The sequence below is a fragment of the Hylobates moloch genome, unplaced genomic scaffold (genome assembly GCF_009828535.3).
Source record: "Hylobates moloch isolate HMO894 unplaced genomic scaffold, HMol_V3 SCAFFOLD_14, whole genome shotgun sequence".
Classification (NCBI taxonomy): domain Eukaryota; kingdom Metazoa; phylum Chordata; class Mammalia; order Primates; family Hylobatidae; genus Hylobates; species Hylobates moloch.
This window is the reverse complement of record NW_026652289.1, coordinates 85,343,487-85,358,401: the sequence shown is the minus strand read 5'-3', so window position 1 is coordinate 85,358,401 and position 14,915 is coordinate 85,343,487. Positions and strand designations below refer to the sequence as shown.

General features: G+C 39.5%; 1 long non-coding RNA gene across 3 annotated transcripts in view; it reads right to left on the bottom strand.

Moving 5' to 3' along the window:
- Positions 1-10,206, bottom strand: part of LOC131381254 (uncharacterized) — a 170,380-nt gene extending 160,174 nt beyond the window's left edge. For all 3 annotated transcript variants that reach the window (XR_009209878.1, XR_009209876.1, XR_009209877.1), the window contains exon 1: positions 10,043-10,206. This is a non-coding gene — a long non-coding RNA (uncharacterized LOC131381254). The remainder of the gene's footprint in view (positions 1-10,042) is intronic.
- Between the last annotated feature and the right edge of the window lie 4,709 nt (positions 10,207-14,915).

Sequence of the window (14,915 nt, the reverse complement as noted above, 5' to 3'; positions counted from 1 at the left end):
AGAGCTTCTATGTATGCTCTGAGGTGAGAATTGTATCTCCTGTAGTCACAGAGATGAAAATGCTGAAAATCAAATGCAATCCCACACCGTGCAATTGGCTGAATTACAATGAAAGTTGCACTTTCAGCCTAGCACGGTGTCTACTGTAAATTTATAGCACTGTTTAGGAAAGAATGAGACCCTGTAAATTGGGTTGGGAATATTTGGGGAGACCATGTTGAGGCTGGAGACATTGGGCTCTGAAATTCTGATGTCTTCTTTGCCAGCAGAAGTGGCCCCTTAAACCCACCCCCTTGGCAGTGGTCTCCCCATCTTCATTGGTATAAGCAGTTCTGTCAGAAGGGATTAACCCAGCCTTAACTGAGAAAAGGTAATGGACTTCCCGGAGGCAGTTGCCAAGTAATGCAATGATGATTCTCCTCAGGACCCACCTCTTTTTCCTTCTAGACCTATCATTAGTCCTGAGTTCCAGTAGGCCTTTAAAGGTGATACACCTTATGTGTGTGACCAATGGAAGGTTCATTATAGTCCAAGAAAATAATTTCAGTTTTCTAATTTGTATAACCAAATCTGGGGGACATGTGTGGAAAAGGATATTAAGTGTTGGGATAGTGGTGGAAAAAACATAAAGTTGGATCAAGCCAAATTTGTTTATATTGGCCCATTATACAAAGATTCTGGTTTTAATGTTGCTGCATGAGTAGTCAGAAAGGGCTCTAACAGTTTGTTTGATTGGTTGGTTGAATCATGAATCAAAAGGTGGCCCTCCTTCATCCAGCTGGATATGCCTGATTTCCCTTGACTTAATGTAGAGGAAGAGATTCAAAGGCTTAGAATGAATGGGACCCTAGAGTGCATTTGACATTTGAAATTCTACTCAGCCACACCTGGAGGGGCCAGAGGACACACCTTTCACCAACACTGTGAGAAATAGATTTGTGAGTGGAGCCCCAGCATCCCTGAAGAACCTCTTGATTGCTCTTCTCTGTAGGCTGAATCTTATAATGAGAACCACAGTCACTCAACAGGAAAATTTAAATGCACTGGGAATAATTGGATCCCAGGGATCCTGGGTCTACTTGGTAACTGTCAACCTTCAAAGTTAAGATTGGCATAGTTACCATCATAGTCATCAAAGGTAAGGGAATATTCAGGTTAGTCTGACTCAAGTAGATCTATGGTGTTGCCCACATAGTGTTCTTAGAAGTGAAAAGGGTAAGAAGCCTAAGTCGTTCTTAATTGAACTGAAGAGACTGAAAACATTTAGGTTAAGTGAACAAAAGTCTAATTCAAATCATAAAAGTAGAGAAACACAGTCCATACTCAAATCTCAGACTTGAGCCAGTTTACAGTCAAGAATGCCTTGAACGAATTGGAAACTAGGTCCCCTTGATGAAAGACCAAAGTATACCATGAAAACTTTATACTGTTAGTCTTTCTCCGATCCTTCCCCGAAGGAACCTATAACCTTTAACGAGGGTAAATGTGTTTTATGGAAATGAATATAGTAAGAACTTTTGGGGACTACTAGACACTGGCTCTGAACTTATATTGATTCCAGAAGACCCAAAACATCACTGTGGACCACCCAGTCAGAGTAAGTGATTATGAAGGTTAAGTGATTAATCAAGTTTTAAATCAAATCACAGTGGGGCCAGTGGGTCGCCAAACACTTACTCTGGTGATTTCCCCAGTTCCAGATGCACAGCTGTAATAGACAAACTTAGCTCCTGGCACATTTCCCACACTGGTTCCCTGACCTGTGGAGTGAGGGCTAGTATGGTGAGAAAGCCTAAATGGAAGGCACTAGAGCTGCCTCTACCTCCTAGGAAAATGGAAAATCACATTCATAACCATATACCTGGAAGGACTGCAGAGATTACCATCACCATCAAGGACTTGAAAGATGCAGGAGTTTTGTCCTCCTGGATGAATCCATTCCTTCATGGATTTACATATTAATGGGTTATCATGTGAGAGCAACTGTTGGCTTTATAAGAGAAAAAGAGACCTTCACTAGCATGCTCAGCCCCTCAATCAGCTGATACCCTCCATGGCCTAAGGAATCTTCTGAGAGTCCCTACCAGCAAGAGGCCCTCACCAGAGGTGGCCCCTAAATCTTAGACTTAACAGCCTCTACAATTGTAAGAAATATATGTATATATTTCTTTACAAGTTACCCAGTTTTTTTGTATTCAGTTACAAGCAACAGAAAAGGGACTAATATGGAAAACTGGTAACAATTAGTGGGGCATTGCTGAACATGAATACTCGAAAATGTGAAAGTGGCTTTGAAACTCAGTGATGGGCAGAGACTAGAAGAATCTGGAGAGGCAGAATATAAAAAGCCTGTGTTCTTGTGAGGATTTAGAAGACAAGAAGACTAGGAAAAATTTAGGAGACCTTAGAGATTGACAAAGTGGTTGTGACCAGACTGCTGATAAAAATATGGAGAGTAAAGGCTATTCTGACAAGGTTCTGATGTAACTAAGAAAAAAGTATTAGAAACTGGAGTCAAGAACATCTCTGTTAAAAATTGGCAAATAACTTGGCTGAACTGTGTTCATGCCCAAGGGCTTTGTGAAAGGACTAACTTCAGAGTGATGAACTGGGGAATCTGGCAGAAGAAATTCTTAAGCTGCAAAGGGTTCAGGCTGTAGTGTGGTTACTTCTAACTGCTTAAGGTGAACTGGTAGAGAAAACGTAAGTACAAAAAAAATTGTGGAAAACTGCAGCCTGGTTATGTGGTAGAGAGAATGAAAGAGCATTTGCAGGAGAAAAATTTAAGGGTGTTACAGAACCATAACTTGCCAGATATTAGCATGGCCAAAATGGATCCAGTTGTTAATAGACAAGACAATGAGAGAGGGGCCGCACAGCAGTTCAGTTTTCTTCCAGACGGCCCTTCCTATTACAGGCCCAGTGGCCTAGGAAGACAGAAGGACTTCTGGGGACAGACAGGCTGGGCCACTGTCCTGTACCACCTCAGGGTGCTAATTCCAGCTGCACTGGCTCAAATGCCCAAGGTGGTCTGGCTCTGAAAGGTATAAGACCCAGACCTTAGAGATGACCATGTGGTGATAATTACATAAGCTTACAGAAATGAAGAACTGTGGAGTCTTGGCAGCCTCCACAAATTTCAAAGGATTTCTTCAAAAGCCTGGTAGTCTAGAGACTGGTCGTAAGGGCAGATCTACTGTAGAGAGCCCCCAGCAGAGGGATACCAAACACAAATGTGGAATTGGAACTGCTGCAAAGAGTTCACCAGGGCAATGTCAAGTGAAGCCACGGAAGTGAGGTCCCTGCAGAGAGTCCTCATATGAGTAATGCCTAGTGAAACAGAGGAAGTGGTACCACTGTCAGGACCCCAGAAGTGTGGAGTCTGCATGCAATGCCTGCCTGGGAAAAACCTGAGGTAGCTGACTGCAGCCAGTACAGCACCCATGAGGACTCTACCAAGCAAAGTCATAGAATGACACTGCCTGATGTTTTGTGAGTCCAGCCCTCACCCCAGTGTGTTCAGGAGTCAGATACAGAGAATAAAATATATTCCAGCTTTAACACATAATGTTGACCCTGTTGGATTTTGAACTTGCTTGGGACCTGTTGCATTTTAAATTTTGCCTATTTCTCTCTTTTGAAACATGTACATTATGCTTATCCTGAAATCACCTTTAACAAAATTATGAGTGAGAAAATTATTACACTCAAAGAGATATGACCTAACTGACTCCATCTGGTTTTTAACTTGCAAACTGCCCTTGTTCATTCCTAGGCAAAGGCCAAACTAACTTTGAGAGGAATTTAGTTTATAGCTTAACTTTGAAACAAAGATGATAAAAGCCCATCAATGAAATAAACCTGCTCATTGCTTGGGGACCAGATGGCCTTTGTAAAACCAACAAATTAACCACAAGAATAGAAAGTATGGCCCAGGAGTCATACAGCCAGAGGCCACAAGATTACTAACCTCCCAGATTGTTGCTGGAGATAACAATAATACTGCAAAACCTAAGATTGGTGTTTGCAGTATTTTTCAGACCCAGCATTCTGATGAATCAGCTGGTGCTACCCAAATCAGTAACCTGGCTCATCTGGACTTGTGGCCCTCCACCCAGGAACTGACTCAATGCAAGAGGACAGCTGTTGCTCCCTGTGATTTCAACCCTGACCCAACCAGTAAAAATTCTCCATTCTCTAGCCCCCCGCCCACCAAACTATCTACATAAACATTGGCTTCTGAATTTTGGGGGAGGCTGTTTTGAGTAATAAAAACTGTGGTCTTCCATTAGCCACCTCTATGTGTATTAAACTCTTTCTCTATAGCAATTTCCCTGTCTTGATAAATTGGCTCTATCTGGGCAGCAGCCAAAATGAACCCATCAGGCCATTATGAATTCAGGAGCTCATCTGGGATAGCCCTTGTGGGTACCTGCTCATGGTTCTGCAGCCCCTCACCAGTGGCAGACTGGAGGCCAGCAAGTGTCCGCCTAGGTCTCTTGAACTAAAGACTGCCTCTGGCACACTCTCTACCAGTGAGCTACTGTTGACCATAGTGCATGGATCAAATTGCAATGGATAGTTCCTGAAAGACACCTTTTAACCTGGTTTGGTGAGTGTTCCCCTTCTCCTGATTTGTTGGTCCCTTTAGAGGCATTGCAGCTCCATCGTGGAAACTGTCCAACTCTTTCTAAGTTTGTAGAAAGAGTCTCTGTTGACCTTCAAGGCAAAGTAGCCAGGTCAAGGGGACTGTTTATCTCTCGCTAAATTGTAGGAAGAGTCTCGGTTTTGGACGACTTATCCCCCATTGGATGGAAACGGGAGACTTGTTGGAGGAATACTCTTCTGATTTGGCATCTAGTCAGAAATGTTGGTTTGGAAGGCCATCTGTTTTTCTTTATTTCATCGTGTGTGTTTGTATATGGGGAGATCTCTGAAGGAACTGCTGATAGCAGGCTTGCCTAGTTTGATCACTCACATTCAGTGAGCCCTTAAGGAATTGTTAGCAGGAGCTGAACAGAGCTAACTCAGGGTGACCATCCATACTTTCATCTTGCCTGGAGACCACCCATTGAAACTCCTGGTCAGAAATCATCCCTCCCCACTTTGAGTGGACCATTGACGACAGGGGACAATGGGTACAAGTTTGAGCTTCACCAGGTTAATACTTGGGTGCTAAGTGGGGTAACAAGTGTTTGTATTTTGTCATATGCATTTTGCTCCGGCCAAAATGGAAGATGTTAATTTGGTTCTCCTTGCAGCCCATTGGGTGGCACATTGCAAAATTGAGAGGCTTTTGCCTATGGTTTCATGAAATGAAAATGGATTTTCTTTTGTAACATAGCTTAGCCCCCACAGCTATGGTGCAGCAAACAGGCTCATCAAAAGCCTCTCCACTCTCCTGGAAGCTGCAGAGAAAGGGAACCTGGAAACCTGGCAAGGAGGCAAAAAGGGTAAGAATTACTAATTAGCCAGGCATCTGGCCACTCTGTGCAAACCAGTCAAATTAATGGTAAATATCACTGTTTATCTCCTCTGCAAGGTTTGCTTAATAGGGAAAAATATTTTTTTTTTTTTAGTCTTTTGGTCTTTCTATGTCAATCTGTCATGGAGAGAAGTACCACAGGATAGAAAGTGGACCTAGGACTCCCATATGCCTGGTGTTCAAGCTGGCCCTGCAGACAGGTCAGTTACAAACTTTGCTGTGGGTCCCTGATAAAAAAGATGAGATTTCCCCTTGTCTTTGAGAACTTGACTTTGTAACCCTTTAAGGGTACTCTTCCTTGGTTCTTTCACATATGGAGGGTGGGAATTTTGGGGTTAATGTCAGGTAGTCCATCTGAAAGGACACACAGTTGTAATGTCACGGCTAGACTTAAAAATTCTCTTGAACAGTTAAAATCATTTGCAAGCTCAGAGCTGCCTCTTCTAGATTGTTTCTGGGAAAATGAACAGTATTGCCCCACACTGCAGCCAGTAACTACAGTTTTGCCCTCTTATTGCAGCAGCATGGGTCTGATTCTCAGGTTAAATAGTAAGTCATTTCTGGTGTGATATTTGGAGATTTCACCACTTATTGATTATCTTTCTCTGCATGGACATCTTCTGACTTTCTGTCTTGAATTTTCCTCTGTCTGAGCTATCTTTGGGGGATATCCTAAATCTTTTAAAAACTGCTTGCCATCTCTTTGAGACACCTCACTCATCCATGGTTAAGTCACAATCTTAAGTGACTTATGGCTTTCACATGGGAAGTTACCTTTGGTAAAGTTCAGAGCCAGAAATACTGCCTGTTTGTTTCAGCTAGAATCTATTAATATAAGATTTATGATTTTTTGCTTGAAATGCTGATTATTTTTGCTTTGGCTTTCACAGTAAAGAAAACATTTTTCTCTTGAGCTATTTACAGCTTTTAACAATTGAGTAAGGTAAACTCTTGTGAGCCAAATGTGGAGCATCCTTCTTTTTCTCAATCAGATTTCACCAAAATTTGAAAACTATTTGTGTATATTCTTAACATATGCAGGGCTGGGCGCGGTGGCTCACGCTTGTAATCCCAGCACTTTGGGAGGCCGAGGCGGGCGGATCACGAGGTCAGGAGATCGAGACCACGGTGAAACCCCGTCTCTACTAAAAATACAAAAAATTAGCCGGGCGTGGTGGCGGGCGCCTGTAGTCCCAGCTACTGGGAAAGGCTGAGGCAGGAGAATGGCATGAACCCGGGAGGCGGAGCTTGCAGTGAGCCGAGATTGTGCCACTGCACTCCAGCCTGGGCGACAGAGCGAGACTCCGTCTCAAAAAAAAACAAACAAACAAACAAAAAACATATGCAGATACAGTTATTTAGTTGTTTACATAAGTGCAATAAGAATCTGGTCATCTGTTTTCTTTAGTAACAGAACACAAGTGGAGACATCAGTTATTTTACCAAAGATATGGTTATATGTTATCAACAGAATGCCATACTTTCAGATATAAACAGAATGCCTTAAGGAATTAAAGTTGACGTATAGAGATGACAAAAGCTCCTTGTGGAAACTGCCCTCATAACTTGTCTACACAGTCCTTGTATGGGGTTCCTGACTGGCGGTAAGTAAAAAATCACATTTTTAAAATCCTCAATTTATCTTGGGGCCTTAAGAAAAAAGGAAGTCACTCAATCTATATAGCTATTTGCAGGCACAATATAAATCCATAGGTGGACTCAAGGCTTTTAATCAGCTGGGCGTGGTGGCTCATGCCTGCAATCCCAGCACTTTGGGAGGCCAAGGCGGGTGGATCACCTGAGGTCAGGAATTCAAGACCAGCCTGACCAACATGACCAAACCCCATCTCTACTAAAAATACAAAAATTAGCCAGGCATGGTTGTGGGTGCTTGTAATCCCAGCTACTCAGGAGGCTGAGGCAGGAGAATTGCTTGAACCTGGGAGGTGGAGGTTGAGTGAGCCAAGATCATGCCATTGCACTCCAGCCTGGGTGACAAAGTGAGACTCTGTCTCAAAAAAAAAAAAAAAAAAAAAAAAAAGTCCAATCAGAGATTCCTTCTAGAGCAAGGTTCTAGCAATGCCAAATTAGAAAAAGCCTATGTGGCAAATAATTATTCTGGTTGTATTTTATGCAAATAATCAGGCTAAGTATAGTAAGACTAAAACTTATTCTGATGATAATTGTGTCCCACTATAATTTGTCTTTAATAAAAATGGGGACTGGTTGGGCTGCAAATTTTCCAGTTTTATGCTCTGCTTCCCTTCTAAGTATGTTTCAGTTTCAAGTAATCTTTGTTCACGCACAGGAACATAGAATATTAGCAACAGCCAGGTCACATGTTGAACGCTGCTTAGAAATGTCTTCTTGCCAGATACCCTAAATCATCTCTCTCAAATTCAAAGTTCCACAGATCTTTAGGGTGGGGCAAAATGCCACCAGTCATATAGCAAGAGTGACGTTTTCTCTGGTTCCCAATAAGTTCCTCATCTCCATCTGAGTCCATTCAGCCTGTACTTCACTGTCCATATTACTATCAACATTTTGGTTGTGACAGGAAAATAAATCTTGGCACCCCAAAATGACTAAGGTAAAGGGAAAAGTCATGCTGGGAACTGCTTAGGGGAAACCTGCCTCCCATTCTATTCAAAGTCATCCCTTTGAGGCTCACCTGAGACAAATGCATATCTGATTGCTTCTGTTTATGTAAAAATACAGCTTCATGGAGCCAGACTAAATTGTGTATTCAGTAGAAGGCTGATCAAGGACTAATAATGCAACCTTTTTGTCTCTTATCTACTTTTAACCTCGAAGTCCACACTTCAAGTTGTCTCACCTTACAGGACCAAACCAATGTACCTTACACATATTGATTGATGTCTCATATCTCCCTAAAATGTATAAAATGTAAAAGCAAGCTGTACTCCTGACCACCTTGGGCACATGTCTCAGGACTTCCTAAGGATGTGTCATGGGTGTGTCCTTAACCTTGGTGAAATAAACTTTCTAAATTGACTGAGACCTGTCTCAGATATTTGGGGTTCACATGGTCAAAACCATTCCACAAGTCTCATTGTTGTTCCAAACTTTCCCACACCTTCCTATCTTCTTCTGAGCCCTCCAAACTTCCAACCTCTGCCTGTTATCCAGTTCAAAAGTTGCTTCTATATTTTCAGTTATCTTCATAGCAGTACCCTACTCTCTCAGTAACAATTTTCTGTGTCAGCCCATTTTCACATTGCTGTAAAGAACTACCTGAGACTGGGTAATTTATGAAGAGAAAAGGTGTAATTGACTTACATTTCTGCACGGCTGGGGAGGCCTCAGGAAACTTACAGTCATGATTGAAGGCAAAGGGGAAGTAAGGCACATCTTACATGGCAGCAGGAGAGAGAGGGGTGGAGTTGGGGGGGAAGTGCCACACTTCAAAACCATCCAATCTCATGAGAACTCATTCACTATCAAAAGAACAGCAAGGGGGAATTCTGCCCCCGTGATCCATTAACCTCCCACCAGGTTCCTCCTCCACACATGAGGATTACACTTTGAGATGAGATTTGGGTGAGGACAAAGAGCGAAACCATATCATGGCAGCTCTCTGAAAACAGAAAAATCTAGATAATTTCAGCCCTAATCATAGAAATATAAACAACAATCTCTGAAACTTGTAGTATAAATCCAATTATTTATTTATTTATTTTAGAGATGGGGCCTTACTGTATTGTCCAGGCTGGAGTGCAGTGGCTATTCACAGGCACAATTTTTGTGTACTACAGCCTCAAACTCCTCGGGTCAAGTGATCATTCTATCCGCTCTCCCTAGTAGCTGGAACTATAGGTGTGTGCCACCACTCTTGCTCAGATACAGTTTCTAAATTCAGAAAGTTGCATTTCTATTTTTTTGTCTTTCACATGGGTATTCTAATTATGTGGATAATTATCCTGCAAGTCATTTTATGATTAGTTACTGCAAATGTAAATACATTATAGTTTCCATACAATCTTCTGTGCTGTTTACTTGTTACTAGAATCAATTCTACTTTTGGATACTACTTGAGAGAATAGATGGGCTTTGGTGTTCCCGGAAGAATAGAGTGAATAAAATAGAAACTAATATTACTTATATTTTATAATAATACTGCATTTGCATCATGAGTTTCAGGTTCCACAAAAGCTCATTTAAGTTAACAGCAAGTCCTGATCTCAACTATATGAGCATGTCTACACTTCCTATTTATTCTAAAATAATTTCAGATTTATAGAGCAGTGCTAAGCTCTTACATAAAGTTTTATATATCCTTCAATTTCCTGTAATATTAATATCATTCATAACCACAGAATATCTATGAAAACTCAGAAATTGATAAAGGTACAAAACTATTAACTAAAGTATTGTCTGTCTTCATATTTTACCAGGTTTTCCACTAATTCCATTTTTCTGTTTTTGGATCTAATTCAGGATAACATATTACATTTATCATCAAGTGTATTATTGCTTATTGCAGCATAGCCTATTACCATGTAGCTTAGTGGCTCAAAAGCAGCACACATTACTCACAGTTTCTCTGGGTCAGGAATCCAGATGTAGATGATGGCCAAGGCTGACGTCTGACCTGAAGGATCAGCTGGAGAGGGATCATCTTCCAAGCTCACACGACTGCTCAGCTCAAGAAGACTTGAACAGTGGATTATTCCAAAACTTTAAAATATCAATAGCAATTCTTCACTAACTGTTCATGAAAATATAAACCATAGAGAAGAGATCAGTGTGCAGTGCATTCTCTGAAGCCGTTTCCTCTGATGCCACAACCAGAAAAAGACAGTCCAAAAAAGGAAAACTATAATATGCTTTATGAATACCCAGGCAATAATCCTAAACGAAATACTTTCAACATAAGTCAGGATCATGAAACAGGATTGTATACTAATACCAAGGGTATTTATTTACGGAGGATCACAAGTTTGGTAAAGCATATAAAAAGAATTAGTGTAATACACTATATTAAAAAAAACACTATATGACAAAAGTCTCATCACATCTAAAGATGCAGAATAAGCACTTGACAAATCCAAATCCAACACCCACTCACAGTAAAAATACTCATTAAGTTTTGCATAGAAGGGAATGTTCTTTATCTAAAAAGGGCATCTATGAAACTCTCACATAACACCACAAGGTATCAAGTAAGTTTCAGTAATTTCCCCAAGATTAGAAACACAAAACGGTTATTGACTCCTGTGAATTCTATTAAACATTATGCTTGAGGATGTAATTGAGAAAATTAGGCTAGGAAAATAATATAAGTCTTCCAGATTGAAAAGGAAGAAGTCAAACTATCTCTATTGGCCAGTGACATAATCTAGTGTACGGAAAATCTTAAGGAATCCACTAAAATAAGGTTGAAAAAACAACAAAAACAAAAAGTTCAGTAATGCATTAGCATGCAAGATCAATGTAAAAAATTGTAGTCTTACACAATACAAATAAATCAAAATATAAAACTCAGAAAATTATTTCATTTAATATAGCACCAGAAAGGAAATACATTTGAAAATAAATTTAACATAACAACTGCAAGATATATACAGTGAAAATTAAAAAAGATATTGAAGTATTAAAGAAATCCTAAAAAAAAAAATTTAACATTACAATTGCAAGATATATACACGGAAAATTTAAAGAGATATTGAAGCATTAAAGAAATCCTAAATAAAAATATAAATTTAACATAACAACTGCAAGATATATACACTGAAAATTTAAAAAGATATTGAAGTATTAAAGAAAGAAATCCTAAATAAACAAAAAAACATTAGATTTTCATTGATCAGAATGCTATTAAGTATTAACCAAGATGCTAATACTTTCCAAATGTATCTGCAGATTCAATATAGTCCCTGCAGAAATTCTAGCTTGCACTTTTTCTTTATTTTTTGAAATAATTGGATCACTGATTTAAAAATGTATAGGAAAATGCAATTGATCCAGGACAGCCAAAAGAACATTAAAAATTGTTTAAGAAATACAAATGGTATTTGCAAGAGTTCTGCCCTTACAAAGATGGAGGATAATTCTCTACTTCTTAAGTATGTGCTTTTCATAGTGACTTTATTCAAACAAGTACATCATGAAGAGGGAGAAGAATCATTACTTTTGTAGTACAGAAAACCGAACTGAATTACTTCATTCAGATAATAAAACTAACATTAGCAGTGATAAAGTGGCCAGGTCACTGTAATCCCAGCAACTTGGGAGGCCAAGGTGAAAGAAATATTTGAAGCCAGGACTTGGAAACCAGGCTGGGAAATACGGACACTATACCTCTACAAAAAAATAAAAATGTATTAGCCATGTGTGGTGGCACGTGCCTGTAGTCCCAGCTACTTGGGAGGCTGAGGCAGGAGAATCGCTTGAACCTGGGAGGTGGAGGTTGCAGTGAGCCGAGATTGCGCCACTGCACACCAGCCTGGGCAACAGAGGGAGACTGTGTCAAAAGGAAGGAAGGAAGGAAGGAAGGAAGGAAGGGAGGGAGGGAGGGAGGGAAAGAAGGTGAGAGAAAGAGAGAGAGAAAGAAGGAAAGAAAGAAAGAAGGAAGGAAGGAAGGAAAGAAAAAGAAAGAAAGAAAGAAAGAAAGAAAGAGATAAAGAAGTGATACTGCATGCCCATAATATATAACCTTGTTATAATTTCCTGAGAATAAAACTTTCCCTTAGTGGTCTTCCTCCACAAACCCCAGAACAGCCATCTAATCATGAGTGAAACATCAGATGAATCTCAAAGGAGGGATTTCAATGACATTAGAAACAAGAAAAAATCTGAGAAACTGGCACGCCCAAAAGGAGCACACAATACCTAAATGTGTGGTGTCCTGAACACAATCCTGGAACAGAATATATACATTAAGTGAAAAAAGGACATCTGATTAATTGTGGATGTTAATGAATTACAATGTACAATATTGATTCATTAATTGTGACAAATGTTCCATACTAATGTAAGAATTAAATAAAAGAGAAACTGTGTGTTGGGTATAAATAAACTCACTGTATTTATTTCTAACCATTCTGAAAATCCAAAACTATTCTAAAATAGATTTTTTTTAAAGTACACCATTGAGTTTAATAAGTAGAAGATTATCAATATTGTTGTATCCCATGTATGCATCTCCCATTTCCATCCTCTTCTTTTTTTTGTCCTGGTGAAGGTTACTATTATTTTAATTTTTCATTTTGCCATTCACAAATTGTTCTTTTTAAGTTTTTTTCTCTAATTTTGCATTTCAAAATAATATCTTGTTCAGTGTTTCTTGTTTCACAAGTAGATAATAATGTGTTTCTGTCTATACTGCTCATCAAAATTACGAGAAAACTTCAGAGAAATCCAGACTGTGATACATTGTACACAATATGTGACCTGTTCTCACAAAGGCCAAGGTCAGCAAAATAAGTGAAGATTGATTGCCTGTTACAGATTGGGCAGCACCTAATGTTGGAGGCAGGCTCTAAGATGGTGCACAATGATCCTCACGACTTGGTGTACACAACCCGGTATTCTAATCCTTTCTTTGTGAATTTAGGGAGAACCTGAGACTTGCTTTGAGTCAAACGAATACTACAATGCGATGGACGTCACTTGGATAATCATGTTACATAAGACTGTGATTTCTGTCTTGCTGCAAAACCTCTCCCTTGGTGGCTCTGATGGCACATTCTGCCATGAGGGAGGAGCCAGCATGGGAAGGAACTGAATGCAGCCTCAGGCCAACAGGCAGCAAGGAACTGATGCCCTTGCTTCAGTAGCTTTCCCTGGTGGTTGCAATTTACAGTTAGCACTAACCTAAGCCCCTGTCATTTAGGAGTATATCACTTCAGAATTAGAGTGACAACCTTGTATTAACAGAATAGTCCTAATTATTTCCTCCTTTTTCTTGTATTTTTTTCTTTTGTCCCTCTTATCTTTCCTGTCTTTCATTTCACTTACATGTAAAAAGACTCGTGCATATATGCATGTATATGTATATACATATGTGTATATATACCTTACACTTATGCATATATAATCATATACATATTTGGTATTTTTATTTTAAATAAGCTATTATGGCCAGGCACGGTGGCTCACGCCTGTAATCAGATCCTAGCACTTTGGGAGGCTGAGGCGGGCAGATCACGAGGTCAAGAGATCCAGACCATCCTGGCTAACACGGTGAAACCCTGTCTCTACTAAAAATACAAAAAATTAGCCGGGCGTCATGGTGGGCGCCTGTAGTCCCAGCTACTCTGGAGGCTGAGGCAGGAGAATGGTGTGAAACCGGGAGGCGGAGGTTGCAGTGAGCCAAGATCGCACCGCTGCACTCCAGCCTGGGCGACAGAGTGAGACTATGTCTCAAAAAAACAAAAACAAAAACAAAAAAAACCGTGTTACACGTAAGATCAATTAAGAATATACAAAATAAAAGCTTTTATTACCTTGGGTAACCAATAAAATAGTATAAAAGAAATATGTCCTACATGCTAAGAAAGAAAAGAAGATGAAATCATATGAAATGCTGAATAAAAACCACAAAAGGAAGAAAATGACTGGACGACAAAAATAGAAACAAAGGCAGTGCAAGAACTAGAAGAGAGTAACAAATACAGTGGATATGATTCCAACTGTATCAATAATCACTTTGAATGTCAGGGTTCTTAAGGTACCAGTTAAAAAACACAGATAGAGTACATAAGAAACCCAATTTAAGTATAAAGACACACATGGATTAACAATGAAGAGATAGAATAAACATAACATACTCCATTAATCAAAGAAAACAAGTGTACATATATTAATTTCCAACAGAGCAGACTTTAAAGCAAATAAAATAATGAAGAAAAAAGCAGGTATAAGTTAAGGATAAAAGGGGTGCTTCTCTAAGAAAATATAACTGTCCTCAATAGGTATAAGCCTAAAAATGGTGTGTTAAATTAGGTGATGGCAGAATCTGAAGAAGAAAGAGATGAGTCCACTATTATCGTCAGAGACATCAACACTCTCTATCAAGAATCAACACATACAGCAGATAAAATATAAGCAAGGGCATATTATCATTCAACTATACAATTAGTAAACTCAAGATAACTTATGACTTTAAACTACTAACTCCAACAATGTGAATAACATACATACTTCCCTAGCCCATAAGGATCCCTCTGCAAGACTGGCAAGACTGACCACATTATAGGACTTAGAACACCACTTATTAAATTTAAAAGAATAGGAATCACACAATGATTGTTCTCAGACCAAGAGAAAATTAATCTAGAAGTAAGTAACAGAAAGGTAACTGAAATATCCCCAAATACATGGAGATTAAACAACACATTTCGATACACAACATGGCCCAAAGAAGATATCTCAAGATTTATTAAAAATATTTTGACCCAAATAGCAA